General features: G+C 39.9%; 1 protein-coding gene across 3 annotated transcripts in view; it reads right to left on the bottom strand.

Moving 5' to 3' along the window:
- The window catches only part of SRPX (sushi repeat containing protein X-linked), a 99123-nt gene that overhangs the window by 13982 nt on the left and 69873 nt on the right, over positions 1-15268 (bottom strand). The gene's annotated exons all lie outside the window — the stretch shown is intronic.

The raw sequence follows: 15268 nt of genomic DNA, 5'->3' as shown, positions 1-15268 counted from the left end.
CCATGGCTTTCTCTGTCTGCAAAGGAAAACTGGTGGCCTCACCTAACCAAAATATTCAGTGCACACTCTTGCCCGATTTGAGTCCCCAGACAATGAGCCACGCAGGCCCTGGGTCCCGTCCTGCTGCTTTGCCAGGGCAGGGAAGCTAGTTCATAGCCCCACCTACTGCTGGGTATAGTAGTACCCAGTACAAAGCATTTAGTAAGCCTGACCAGAATGCAGACAGTCATGAAGCCCATCCTACAGCTGCATTAGGGCAGGGAACCAAGATAGCAGTCCTATCCAGCTGCTCTCAGCCAGTGGCACGCCCCCACCGCTAACCTCAGAGCTCGAACAGATGCCTTGACCAAACTGACCCTAATAACGGGCTCCACCTGCCCAAGGATGCTACCAGCAGACATGTCCAGAAACCTAAACAGAGCTGACTGGTGAAGAACTGTCTCTGCCAAAGTAAACCTGAAAGTCTGGAAAAAGAGATCACTTATTCAAATGAACAGACACTGGTACAAAGAATCAAGGATCATGAAAAAGCAAGTATGTATGATACCACCAAAGGTAAGTAATAAAGGGCCGATAACTGACCCTAAGGAAATGGAGAGCTATGAAGTTTCAAAGAATTCAGAATAATCATCTTCAAGAGGTTTCGTGAGCTACAAGAACAGACAACTAAATGAAATTAGAGAAGTAAACAAAATGAGTTCAACAAAGAAATATAAACCATGAAAAAAATCATAGAGCTGAAGAATAGAATAACTGAACCAAAGAATTCAATAGAGCGCTTTGGACTTCCCTGGTGGTGCAGTGGTTGAGAATCCGCCTGCCAATGCAGGGGACACAGGTTCGAGCCCTGGTCCGGGAAGATCCCACATCCGTTGAGCAACTAAGCCCATGAGCCACAACTACTGAGCCTGTGCTCTAGAGCCCACAAGCCACAACTACTGAAGCCCATGTGCCACAACTACTGAAGCCCGCGCACCTACAGCCCATGCTCCCCAACAAAGAGAAGCCACCGCGATGAGAAGCCCGCGCACCACATCGAAGAGTAGCCCCCACTCGCCACAGCTAGAGAAAGTCTGCGCACAGCAACAAAGACCCAATGCAGCCTGAAATAAATTAAGAAGAAAACAAGAGAGAGCTTCAAAAGCAGACTCAACCATGCAGAAGAATCAAATCCTGGAAAACAGGCCATTTGAAATTATCCAGTCAGAGGAACAAAAAGGAAAAATAATGAAAAAAGATGGAAGGGAGCCTAAGGGACTTATGGTACACAAAGAAAAATATTCAAATTTTTGGAATTCCAGAAGGAGAAAAGGGACAAAAAGTGTATTTAAGTCAATAATGGCTGAAAACTTCCCAAACCTGGGGAGAGAACTAGACATCCAGATTCAAAAGGCCCAAAAGATCCCAAATAGGGTGAACCCAAATAGGGCTACACCAGGACGTATTATAATTAAATTTTCAAAAGTCAAAGTCAAAGAATTTTAAAAGCAGCAAGAGAAAAGAGAGAAGTTACATACAAGGGAACCTCCATAAGACTATCAGTGGATTTCGTAATGGAAATTTTTCAGACTAGAGAATGGTAGGACATATTCAAAATACTCGGGAGAGGGGGGAGGGGGATTTCCCTGGCAGTCCAGTGGTTAAGACTTTGCCTTCCAATGCAGGGGGTGTGGGTTCGATCCCTGGTTAGGGAGCTAAGATTCTGCATACCTCACAGCCATAAAACCAAAACATAAAACAGAAGCAATATTGTAACAAATTCAATAAAGACTTTAAAAATGGTGCACATGAAAAAAAAATCTTAAAGAAAAATATTGGGGAGAAAACTGTCAACCAAGAAATTCTACACCCAGTGAAGCTCCCCTTCAGAAATAAAGGAGGGATAAATACTTTCCCTGAATAACGAAAGCTGAGAAAATTCATCATCACTAGACATGCTTTACAAGAAACGTTACAGGAAGTTCTTGGAGTGGAAGTAGTCAGCCCTCCATATCCACGGGTTCTGCATCCACAAATTCAACCAACCGTGGACCATGTACTATGTGTACAACTGGAGGATCCTTGGATGTGGAACCCACAGATACAGAGGGCTGACAATGGGACATGAGCATCCACAGATTCTGGTGTCCCCAGCAAGTCTTGCAACCAGTTCCCTGCAGATACTGAGGGCTAAATATAAAAGGATGATAATTAACATCATAAAAACATAAGGCAGTGTAAAACTCACTGCTATGGAAAATATAGTCAAACTTGGATTCTGTAATATGGTAATAGTGGTATGTAATTCACTTACAGCTCTAGTTTAAAAGTTACAAAACAAACATGGTCAATGGAGACAAGATGGCAGAGTAGGGGAACATGAGCTCACCCCTTCTTACAAAAACACCAAAATCTCAACTAACTACTGAACAACCATCAACAAAAAATATGCTGGAGGGACTTCGCTGGTGGCGCAGTGGTTAAGAATCTGCCTGTCAATGCAGGGGACAGGGGTTCAAGCCCTGGTCCGGGAAGATCCCACATGCCTCAGAGCAACTAAGACCGTGTGCCACAACTACTGAGCCTGTGCTCTAGAGCCCATGAGCTACAACTACTGAGCCCACATGCCACAACTACTAAAGCCTGTGCTCCACAACGAGAAGCCACCGCAATGAGAAGCCTGCGCAGCGCAGGGAAGAGTAACCCCTGCCTGCAACTAGAGAAAGCCCACACGCAGCAACGAAGACCAAACGCAGCAAAAATAAATTAAAAAAAACAAACACTGGAACCTACCCAAAAAGATACCCTACATCCAAAGACAAAGAAAAAGCCACAAGATGGTAGGAGGGGCACAATGAAATCCTATACCCACTGAATGGGTGAACCACAAACTGGAAAATAATTATACAACAGAAGTTCTCCCACAGGAGTGAAAGTTCTGAGTCCCACATCAGGCTCCCAGCTGGGGGGTCTGACAATGGGAGGAGGAGCCCCCAGAGAATCTAGATTTGAAGGCCAGTGGGGTTTGATCACAGGGATTCCACAGGACTGGGGGCAAACAGAAACTCCACTCTTGGAGGGCACACATGAGGTCTTGTGCTCACCAGGACACAGGGGAAAAAGCAGTGACCTCATAAGAGACTGGGCCAGATGTACCTGCTAGTATTGCAGGGTCTCCTGCAGAGGCGGGGGCGGGAGGGGGCGGCTGTGGCTCACTGCGAGGACAAAGACACTGGTAGCAGTAGTTCTGGGATGTACTCATTGGCGTGAGCCCTCATGGAGGACGCCATTTTCTCATCAAGACCTGGCCCCACACAACAGGTTGTAGGCTCCAGTGCTGGGACACCTCAGCCCAAACAACATTAAACGCTCCAACATCAGCATTATTGAAGTCCCAGAAGGAGAAGAGAGAGAGAGAGGACCTGAGAAAAATATTTAAAGAGATAATAGCTGGGGCTTCCCTGGTGGTGCAGTGGTTGAGAATCTGCCTGCTAATGCAGGGGACATGGGTTCAAGCCCTGGTCTGGGAGGATCCCACATGCCGCGGAGCAACTAGACCCGTGAGCCACAACTACTGAGCCTGTGCGTCTGGATCCTGTGCTCCGCAACGAGAGGCCACGATAGTGAGGCCTGTGCACCACGATGAAGAGTGGCCCCCGCTTGCCACAACTAGAGAAAGCCCTCGCACAGAAACGAAGACCCAACACAGCAAAAATAAATAAATTAATAAACTCCTACCCCCAACATCTTCTTAAAAAAAAAAGAAAGGAGATAATAGCTGAAAACTTCCCTAACATGGGAAAGGAAACAGTCACCCAAGTCCAGGAAGTGAAGAGAGTCCCAGGCAGGATAAACCCAAGGAGGAACATGCCAAGACACACAGTAATCAAATTGACAAAAAGTAAAGACAAAGAAAGAACATTAAAAGCAACAAGGGAAGAGCAACAAATAACATACAAGGGAATCCCCATAAGGTTATCAGCTGATTTTTCAACAGAAACTCTGCAGGCCAGAAGGGAGTGGCATGATATATTTAAAGTGCTGAAAGGGAAGAACCTACAACCAAGATTACTCTACCCAGCATGGATCTCATTCAGATTTGGAGAAATCAAAAGCTTTACAAACAAGCAAAAGCTACAAGAATTCAGCACCACCAGACCAGGTTTGCAACAAATGCTAAAGGAACTTCTCTAGGCAGAAAAGAAAAGCCCACAATTAGAAACAAGAAAACTACAAACGGAAAAGCTCACTGGTAAAGGCAAGCATACAGTAAAGGTAGGAAAGCATACACACAAATATATCAAAACCAGCAGTTGTGAGAAGAGGCGAGCACAAATGCAGGATACTGGAAATGCATTTGAAATTAAGAGGAGCAACTTAAAACAACCTTATTTATATATAGACTGCTGTATCAAAACTTCGTGGGAACCACAAACTGAAAATCTACAGATCACAAGAGAATAGAACAAAGAAGAAGAGAAGAAAAAAGACCCACAAAAACAAATCCAAAACAATTAAGAAAATGGCAATAAGGAACATACATATCAATAATTACCTTACACATAAAGAGATTAAATGCTCCAACCAAAAGACAGACTAGTTGAATGGATCCAAAACCAAGACCCGCATATATGCTGTCTACAAGAGACCCCCTTCAGATCTAGGGACACATACAGACTGAAAGTGAGAGGATGGAAAAAGGTATTCCATGCAAATGCAAATCAAAAGAAAGCTGGAGTAGCAATACTCATATCAGACAAAATACACTTTAAAATAAAGACTGTTACAAGAGACAAAGAAGGACACTACATAATGATCAAGGGATCAATCCAAGAAAAAGATACAAGAATTATAAATATATATGCACCCAACATAGGAGCACCTCATATATAAGGCAAATACTAACAGTCATAAAAGGAGAAATTGACAGTAACAATAATCATGGGGGACTTTAACATACCATTTTCACCAATGGACAGATCATCCAGACAGAAAATCAATAAGGTACACAGGCCTTAAATGACATATTAGACCAGATGGACTTTATTGATATTTATAGAGCATTCCATACAAAAGCAGCAGAATACATGTTCTTCTCAAGTGCACATGGAACAATCTCCAGGATTGATCACATGCTGGGCCACAAAGCAAGCCTCAGTAAATTTAAAGAAAATTGACAACATACTGACAACAAGCATATTTTCTAACCACAATGTGAGGAAATACTATAAAAAAACAAACACATGGAGGCTAAACAATATGCTACTAAACAACCAATGGATCACTGAAGAAATCAAAGAGGAAATGAAAAAACACCTAGAGACACATGAAAGCACCATGATCCAAAACCTATAGGACTCAGCAAAAGCAGTTCTAAGAGGGAAGTTTATAGCAATACAATCTTACCTCAGGAAAGAAGAAACATCTCAAATAAACAACCTAAGCTTACACCTAAAGCCACTACAGAGAAAGAAGAACAAACAAAACCCAAAGTTAGCAGAAGGAAAGAAAAAATCAGAGCAGAAATAAATGAAACAGAGATGAAGAAAAGTTCAATGAAACTAAAAACTGGTTCTTTGAAAAGACAAACAAAATTGATAAGCCTTTAGCCAGACTCATCATGTAAAAAAGGGAGAGGGCCCAAATCAATACAATCAGAAATGAAAAAGAAGTTACAATGGACCCCACAGAAATACAAAGGATCATAAGAGACTACTGCAAGCAACTATATGCCAATAAAATGGACAACCTGGAAGAAACGGACCAATTTTTAGAAAGGTACAACCTCCCAAGACTGAATCAGGAAGAAACAGAAAATATGAAGAGACCAACTACAAGTAATGAAATTGTAACTGTGATTTAAAAACTCCCAACAACCAAAGTGTAGGACCAGCTGGCTTCACAGATGAATTTATCAAACATTTAGAGAAGAGTTAACACCTATCCTTCTGAAACTACTCCCAAAAAACTGCAGAAGTAGGAACACTCCCAAACTCATTCTATGAGGCCACCATCACACTGATACCAAAACTAGACAAAAATAGACAAAGATAACATACACACACACAAAATAACAGGCCAATATCACTGATGAACATAGACACAAAAATCCTCAATAAAATACTAGCAAACCAAATCCAACAATACATTAAAAGGATCATGCACAATGATCAAGTGGGATTTATCCCAGGGATGCAAGGATTTTTCAATATCTGCAAATCAATCAGTGTGATACACCACATCAACAATTTGAAGAATTAAAAATCATAAGATCATCTCAATAGATGCAGGAAAAGCTTCTGACAAAATTCAACACCATTTATGATAAAAACTCTTCAGAAAGTGGGCATAGAGGGAACCTACCTCAACATAATAAAGGCCATATATGACAAACCTATAGCTAACATCATACTCAATGATGAAAAGCTGAAAGCATTTCCTCTAAGATCAGGAACAAGACAAGGATGCCCACACTCTTGCCACTTTTATTCTAAATAGACTTGGAAGTCCTAGTCACAGCAATAAGAGAAGAAAAATAAAAACAATCCAAACTGGAAAAGAAGACTGTCACTGTTTGCAGATGACATGATATATAGAGAGAGAGAATCCTAAAGATTCTACCAGAAAACTACTAGAGCTCATCAATGAATTCAGTAAAGTCGCAGGATACAAAATTAATACACAGAAGTCTGTTGCATTTCTATACACTAACAATGAAATATCAGAAAGAGAAATTAAAGCAACAATCCCACTTATCATTACATCAAGAATAAAATACCTAGGAATAAACCTTCCTAAGGAGGCAGAAGACCTGTACTCTGGAAACTATAAGATGCTGATGGAAGAAATTAAAGATGACACAAACAGTTGGAAAGATGTACTATGTACTTGGATTGGAAAAAATAATATTGTCAAAATTACTATACTAGGGCTTCCCTGGTGGCGCATTGGTTAAGAATCCACCTGCCAGTGCAGGGGACACGGGTTCGAGCCCTGGTCCAGGAAGATCCCACATGCCACAGAGCAACTAACCACAACGGGTTCGAGTTGTGTGCCACAACTACTGAAGCCCGCGTGCCTAGAGCCTGTGCTCCGCAACAAGAGAAGCCACCGCAATGAGAAGCCCGTGCACCGCAATGAAGAGTAGCCTCAGCTCACCGCAACTAGAGAAAGCCCGCGGGCAGCAATGAAAGCCCAATGCAGCCAAAAATAAAGAAAGCAATAATTCAAAAAAATTTTACTATACTAACGAAAGCAATCTACAGATTCAGTGCAATCCCTATCAAATTACCAATGGCATTTTTCACAGAATTAGAACCAAAAAAAATCTTAAAATTTGTGTGGAGACACAAAAGACCCTGAATAGCCAAAGCAATCTTGAGAAAGAAAAATGGAGCTGGAGGAATCAGGCTCCCTAATTTCAGACTATATACTACAAGGCTACAGTCATCAAAATAGTATGGTACTGGCACAAAAACAGACATATAGATAAATCGAACAGTATAGAAAGCCCAGAAATAAACCCATGCACCTATGGTCAATTAATCTATGACAAAGGAGGCAAGAGTATACAATGGAGAAAAGATAGTCTGTTCAATAAATGGTGCTGGGAAAACTGGACAGGTACATGTAAAAAAAAAATGAAATTAGAACATTATCTAATACCATACACAAAAATAAAATTAAAAAGGACTAAAGACCTAAATGTAAGACCAGATACCATAAAACTCTTACAGGAAAACAGGAAGAACACTCTTTGACATAAATTGCAGCAATATTTTTTTCTATCTGTCTCCCACAGTAATAGAAATAAAAATAAACAAATGGAACGTAGTTAAATTCAAAAGCTTTTGCACAGCAAAGGAAACAATAAACAAAAAGACAACCCACAGAATTGGAGAAAACATTTGCAAGCAATGCAACCTGCAAGGGATTAATCTCCAAAATTTATGAACAGTTCGTGCGGCTCAATATCAAACAAACAACCCAATCAAAAAACGGGCAGAAGACAGACCTAAATAGACATTTCCCCAAAGAAGACATACAGATGGCCAAGAAGCATATGAAAAGATGCTCAACATCACTAACTATTAGAGAAATGCAAATCAAAACTACAATGAGATATCACCTCACACCAGTCAGAATAGCCATTATCAAAAAGTTTACAAACAATAAATGCTGGAGAGGGTGTGGAGAAAAGGGAACCCTCCTACACTGTTGGTGGGAATGTAAAATTGGTACAGCCACTATGGAGAACTTAAAGTATGGAGGTTCCTTAGAAAACTAAAAGTAGGGGCTTCCCTGGTGGCACAGTGGTTAAGAATCTGCCTGTCAATGCAGGGGACACGGGTTCGAGCCCTGGCCCAGGAAGATCCCACATGCTGCGGAGCAACTAAGCCTGTGCACCACAACTACTGAGCCTGCACTCTAGAGCCCGCAAGCCACAAATAGTGAGCCTACATGCCACAACTACTGAAGCCCTCATGCCCAGAGCCTGTGCTCTGCAACAAGAGAAGCCACAACAATGAGAAGCCCATGCACCGCAGCAAAGAATAGCCCCCGCTCACCCCAACTAGAGAAAGCCTGCACAGAGCAACGAAGACCCAACACAGCCATAAATAAATAAATAAATAAATAAATTTATAAGGCAAAAACCCCTAAAAACAGAGCTACCATATGATCCCGCAATCCCACTCCTGGGCATATAACTGGAGAAAAACATGGTTCAAAAGGATACATGCACCCCAATGTTCATTGCAGCTCTGTTTACAATAGCCAAGACATGGAAGGAACCTAAATGTCCATCGACAGATGAATGGATTAAGAAGACGAGGTACATATATACAATGGAATATTACTCAGCCATTAAAAAGAAAGAAATAATGCCTTTTGCACTAACATGGAGGGACCTGGAGATTATCATACTAAGTAAAGTAAGTCAGAGAAAGACATATCATATGATATTGCTAACATACAGGATCTAAAAAAAATGATACAAATGAACTTATTTACCAAACAGATATAGACTCACAGACTTAGAGAATGAACTTATGGTTACCAGGGAGGAACAGTAGTGGGGAGGGATAGAGTAGAAGTTTGGGATTGACAGGTACACACTGATAACCAACAAGGACCTACTGTATAGCACAGGAAACTCTGCTCAATATTCTATAATAACATAAATGGGAAAAGAATTTGAAAATGAATAGAAACATGTATAACTGAATTACTTTGCTGTACACCTGAAACTAGGACAACATTTTTAATCAACTTTATTCCAATATAAAATAAAATTTTTTTAAAAGGTAACTTAGTAAAAAAAAATGGTAAAAATAACTAAAACTACAGTAATTTATTAGGTACACAATATTAAAAATTGTAACATCAATAACCTAAAATGTGAAGGGAGGAGAAGTTAAAGTATAAAGCTTAAGACTTTATTGAAGTTAAGGTGGTATTACTTTAAAATAGTGTGTTTTAATTTTAAGATTTTCTAGAATGTAAGCTTCATGGTAACAAGTGATACATCTGAATTACAAAGAATATGATAAAGTCAAAGCATACTAGTACCTCACAACATCAAAACACAATAAAAGAAAGCAGGGTAAGAAGGAAAAATGGATCTAGAAAACAACCAGAAAACAATTAACAAAATGGCCTAAGTCCTTATTTACCAATAATTACTTTAAATGTAAACAGATTCAGTTCTCCAAACGAGAAACAGAATAGCTAAATGGATTTTTTTAAAAAAGATTCAATGATATGCTGCCTACAGGATGACTTTAGCCTTCAAGACACACATAGGCAGAGTAAATGGATGGAAAAATATTTTAAGCAAATAACTAAAAAGTCAGGGGTAGTTAAATCAGACAAAATAGGCTTTAATTTTTAAAATGGTAAAAGAAGACAAAGAAGGTGATTTTATAATGATAAAAGGATCAATATATCATGAAGTTATAAAGATTATAATTATTGATGTGCCCAACATTGGAAAACTGAAATATCAATACATGAAGCAAAAACGAATAGAGCTAAATAAAAGGAGAAGTAAACAGCAATACAGTAATAGTTGGGGACTTTAACACCCTACTTTCAACGATGGGTAGATCATCCAGACAGAGAAATCAATAAGGTAAGAGCAAATTTGAACAACACTATAGACCAAATATAATCACAGAATATCCTATCCAACATCAGCAGAAAACACATTCTTCTCAAGTGCACACAAAACATTTTCTAGGATAGACCATATGTTAGGTCACAAAATAATTCTTAGAAAATTCAAGAAGACTGAAATCATACCAAGTATCTTCTCTGACCACATTGGTATGAAACTAGAAATCAGTAACAAGAGGAAACTGGAAATTCACGAATACATGGAAGTTAAACAACATTCTCCTGAATAACATATGGATCAAAGAAATTAAAGGGGCAATAAAGTATCTTGAGACAAAAAGTGGAGAAACAACATACCAAAACTTACGGGATGCAGCAAAAGTAATTATAAGAGGCAAGTGCACAACAATAAAAACATTAAAAAGCAAGAAATTTCCCAAATAAACAACCTAACTATGCCTTAAGGAGCTAGAAAAAGAAACTGAGCCCAAAGTTATTAGCAAGAGGAAGGAAATAATGATTAGAGAAGAAATAAATGAAATTGAGAACAGAAAAACAATAGAAAACATTAACCAAACTAAGAGTTGGTTCTTTGAAAAGATAAACAAATTTGACAATCCTTTAGCTAGACTAACCAAGGAAAAAAGAACTCAAATCAACAAAATTATACATGACAAAGAAGACATTACAACTGATACAACAGAAATACAAAGTTTATAAGAAGCTATTGTGAAGAGCTCTACACCAGTAAACTGGACAACCTAGAAGAAGTGGAAAAATTCTTAGAAACATACAAACTATCAAGAGTGAATCATGAAGGAATAGAAAGTCTAAATAGACCAATTACTAGTAAGGTGATTAAATAAGTAATCAAAAATCTCCCAGTGAAGAAAAGCCCAGGACCAGATAGCTTCACTAGTGAACTTCGCCAAACATTTAAAGAAGAATTAACACTAATCCTCAAACTCTGCCAAAAAAATAGAAAAGGAGGAAACACTTCCAAACTCATTTTATGAGGTCAGCATTACCTTGACACCAATGTCAGAAAAGGACACTATCAGAAAAATACAGATCCATAACCCTGATTAATATAGAAGCAAAAACTCTCAAAATACTAGCAAACTGAATGCAACAGCATATTAAAAGGATAATTCGGCATGACCAAGTGGAATTATACTTAGGATGCAATGATGGCTCAACATACACAAATCAATGTGATACATCAGATTAACAGAATGAAAAAAATCATCTCAATATATGGAGAAAAAGTATTTGACAAAATACAACTTCTGTTCATGACTAAAAAAAACTCTGGTAGACAAAGAAGGTACCTCCCACAGTTTCCATCATACTCAGTGCTGAAAAGCCAAAAGATTCTAATGGCATTTTTACATAAGTAGGGAAAAAAAGAACAATCCTAAAGTTTGTAGAGAACCACAAAAGACCCCTAAATAACCTAGCCATCCTTAGAGAATAGAACAAAGCAGGAGGCCTCACACTTTCTAATTTCAAGCTATACTATAAAGCTATGGTAATTCAAACAGTATGGTACTGGCCTAAAAACAAACAAAAAAATCAAATGGAACAGAATTGAGAGCCAAGAAATAAACCCAAGCATACACAGTCAACTAATATTTGACAAAAGAGCCAGGAATATTCAATGGAGAGAAGACAGTCTCTTTAATAATTGGTGCTGAAAAAACTGGATATTTACATGTAAAAAAAATGAAAAAAAGCCCCTATCTTATACTACTTATAAAAAGGAACTTGAAGTGGATTAGAGACTTAAATGTAAGATCTGAAACCATGAAATTCCTAGATGAAAAAACAGGAAAAAGAGCTCCTTGATATAGGTCTTGGCAATGATTTTTGGATATGACACCTTAAGCACTAGCAACAAAATGAAGAAAACAAACAAGTGGGATTACATCAAACTAAGAAGCTTCTGCACAGTAAAAGAAACTATCAACACGTGAAAAGACAACCTACAAAATGGGGGAAAAAAACTGCAAACCATGTATCTGATAAGGGGTTAATATCCAAAATATCTAAAGAACTGATACAACTCAATAGCAAATAAATACATACTCTAATTTAAAAATGGGCAAAAGACCTTAATAGACATTTCTCCAAAGAAGATATATGAAAGGCCAACAGATACATGAAAAGATGCTCAATATCACTAGTCATTAGAAAAATGCAAATCAAAATCATGAGGTATCACCTCACGCCTATTAGGATGGCCATCGTCAAAAAGACACATAACAGCACTGCTGCTCTACATGGATGGAGCTTGTGTGCTGTTGGTGGGAAAGTAAATTGGTGCAGACACTATGGAGAACAGTATGGAGGGTGCTCAGAAAATTAAAAATACAACTACCATATGATCCGACAATTCCACTGCTGGGTATTTATCCAAAGAAAAACACTAACTTGAAAAGATATAAGCATCCCCATGTTCTCTGCAGCATTATTTACAATAGCCAGGCTATGCAAACAACCTCAATGTCCACTGATGGATGAATGGACGAGGAACATGTGATAGGTAGAATGGAACATTATTTAGCCACAGAAGAGTGAAATCTTGCCATCTGCAACATGGATGGACCTTGAGGGCATTATGTTAAGTGAAGTAAAAGAGGAAAAGGTAAATATCATATGATCTCTCTTATGTGTAGAATCTTAAAAAAAGAAAAACACTGAGCTCATGGATATAGAGAACAGATTGGTGTTTTCCTGAGGTGGGGGCTGGGGGTTGGGCAAAAATGGGTGAAGAGGGTCAAAAGGTACAATTTACAGTGATAAAATGAAAAAATTATGGGGACGCAATATACAGCTTGGTGACTCTAGTTAATAATACTGTACTGTATATTTGAAAGTAGCTAGGGGGAGTGGATCCTGAAAGTTCTCATCATGAGAAAAAAAATTTTCGCCACTAGGTATGGTGATGGGTGTTAAATGGACTACTGTGGTGATCGTTTTGCAATATATACAAGTATTGAATCGTTATGTTGTACACCTGAAACTAATGTTATATGTCCATCATACCTCAATTTTAAAAAAAAGAAAATGGGGCTTCCCTGGTGGTGCAGTGGTTGAGAGTCCACCTGCCGATGCAGGGGACATGGGTTCGTGCCCCGGTCCGGGAAGATCCCACATGCCGCAGAGCGGCTGGGCCCGTGAGCCATGGCCGTTGAGCCTGCGCGTCCGGAGCCTGTGCTCCGCAACGGGAGAGGCCACAACAGTCAGAGGCCCGCGTACCGCAAAAAAAAAAAAAAAAAAAAAAAAAAAAGTTCCAGCCCCCAGAGCTGGCTCTTGGCAAGAGCCTCGGGAACGTGACCCACTCAACCATATGCCAGAAAATCTCATCGGGAATGCCAATGGCAGTAAGGGAACAAAAAAGTAATTTAAGATGAATATGACTAAATGGGAAAAGAAAATTTAAACTGCTGAGTTATTAGAACACCAAGTTTTTATTACAGTTCCACTGAAATATCTCTGGGGTGACAGAATTGGTAGACAAGTTAGAAAAGGTAGAAATATACATTTTTATTATTCTAACTGAATCACATAAGCCAATCAAACCTTTCCTTGAAGGCTCTGCTTAAAATGCCAATGTAAATATGTTGGGGGGGGTCACATATAAACACCTTGGTAGCAAATATCTTATCCAACTAGTTGATTAGTAATTTAGCAAGTACCTGAAGGAATAGGATAGACTAGGGCAGGGGTCAGCCAACATTTTCTGTAAAGGGCCAGATAGTAAAGGTTTTAGGTTTCATGGGGCTGGATGGTCTCTGTCCTAACTACTCAGCTGTGCTTCAATAAAATTTTACTTACAAAAGCCATAGTTTGCCAAACAGAGGAAAAGCAAGTTGTCTGGCTTTTTCATTTTTCCATGGAACTAAGAAGAGGTCAGGGGACTTCCCTGGTGGCAGAGTGGTTGGGAATCCGCCTGCCAGTGCAGGGGACACAGGTTAGATCCCTGGGCCAGGAAGATCCCACATGCCGCAGAGCAACTAAGCCTGCGCACCACAACTAGTGAGCCTGCGCTCTAGAGCCCTCGAGCCACAACTGCTGAAGCCCATGTGCCCTAGAGCCCACGCACCACAACTACTGAGCCCACGCACTGCAACTACTGAAGCCCACATGCTCTAGGGCCCGCGTGCCGCAACTACTGAGCCTGCGTGCTGCAACTACTGAAGCCTGCGTGCCTAAAGCCCGTGCTCCGCAAGAAGAGAAGCCACTGGAATGAGAAGCCCGTGCACCGCAATGAAGAGTAGCCCCTGCTCACCACAACTAGAGAAAAGCCCGCATGCAGCATCGAATTTCCAATGCAGCCAAAAGAAAAAAAAAAGAGAGAGGGAAAGAAAAGGTCAGGAAACGTATGGTTGTGAAATAGAGCCTGCAAGGCCAATTTCCCACACAATGGAGTGGTGCGGGCTTGTGCTAACCAAAGAGCAACTCCCTAGCCGGGATGAGGCGACACAAGGTGGAGGTCAGGTGGCAGGGATTGGGGTTAAAGATGAGATGAATTGGGTTCCTATCAAAGGAGCCCAAAATGTTTTATATGGCTCTTCAGAGTTCATGGGAAGTCCAAGTACATGGGGAGAATAAACAAAGTTTTATCATTATTGATTGTCTTAATGCTGAAATGAGAAGTTAAATTGTAGCCTTTGATTAAACCAAGATTGTTCTAAAAACCTAGTTCTATTCACTAATACATGAATGAAACATTCCTCCCAAAATGTGCAGCACCGTGTCCATGACCCAGCATAACATCCTACCTCTTTAGCATTCAATCCGACTGGCCACTCTTACTGACAACACACTTCAGGACAGAAATCAAACAAGTTCTAATTCAATCCTTTCAGTTTCTAGCTTGTTTGGTTTTTTCCCCAAAAGACACTGGTTGCCTCATTCTGTAGCTACAAAACTTACACAGCTAAAAAGGGCACATTCCCTAGCAAAGCGCCCCCCATCAAACTTTGAAGTTCTTAGGAATCACCTGAAGGTCTTGTTAAAATGTAGTTTCTGATCCAGCAGGTCTGGGATGGGGGTCGAGAATTTGCATTTCTAACAAGCTCCCAGGTCATACTGACGCTGCTGGCTCACAGAGCACACCTGGAGAACCGCTTCTCTAAAGGATGGTTATCCCTCTCTGAGGAGCTCC

The sequence above is a fragment of the Lagenorhynchus albirostris genome, chromosome X, assembly GCF_949774975.1.
Source record: "Lagenorhynchus albirostris chromosome X, mLagAlb1.1, whole genome shotgun sequence".
Taxonomy (NCBI): domain Eukaryota; kingdom Metazoa; phylum Chordata; class Mammalia; order Artiodactyla; family Delphinidae; genus Lagenorhynchus; species Lagenorhynchus albirostris.
The sequence above is the reverse complement of the archived record's forward strand: the minus strand, read 5'-3'. Positions and strand labels throughout refer to the sequence as shown.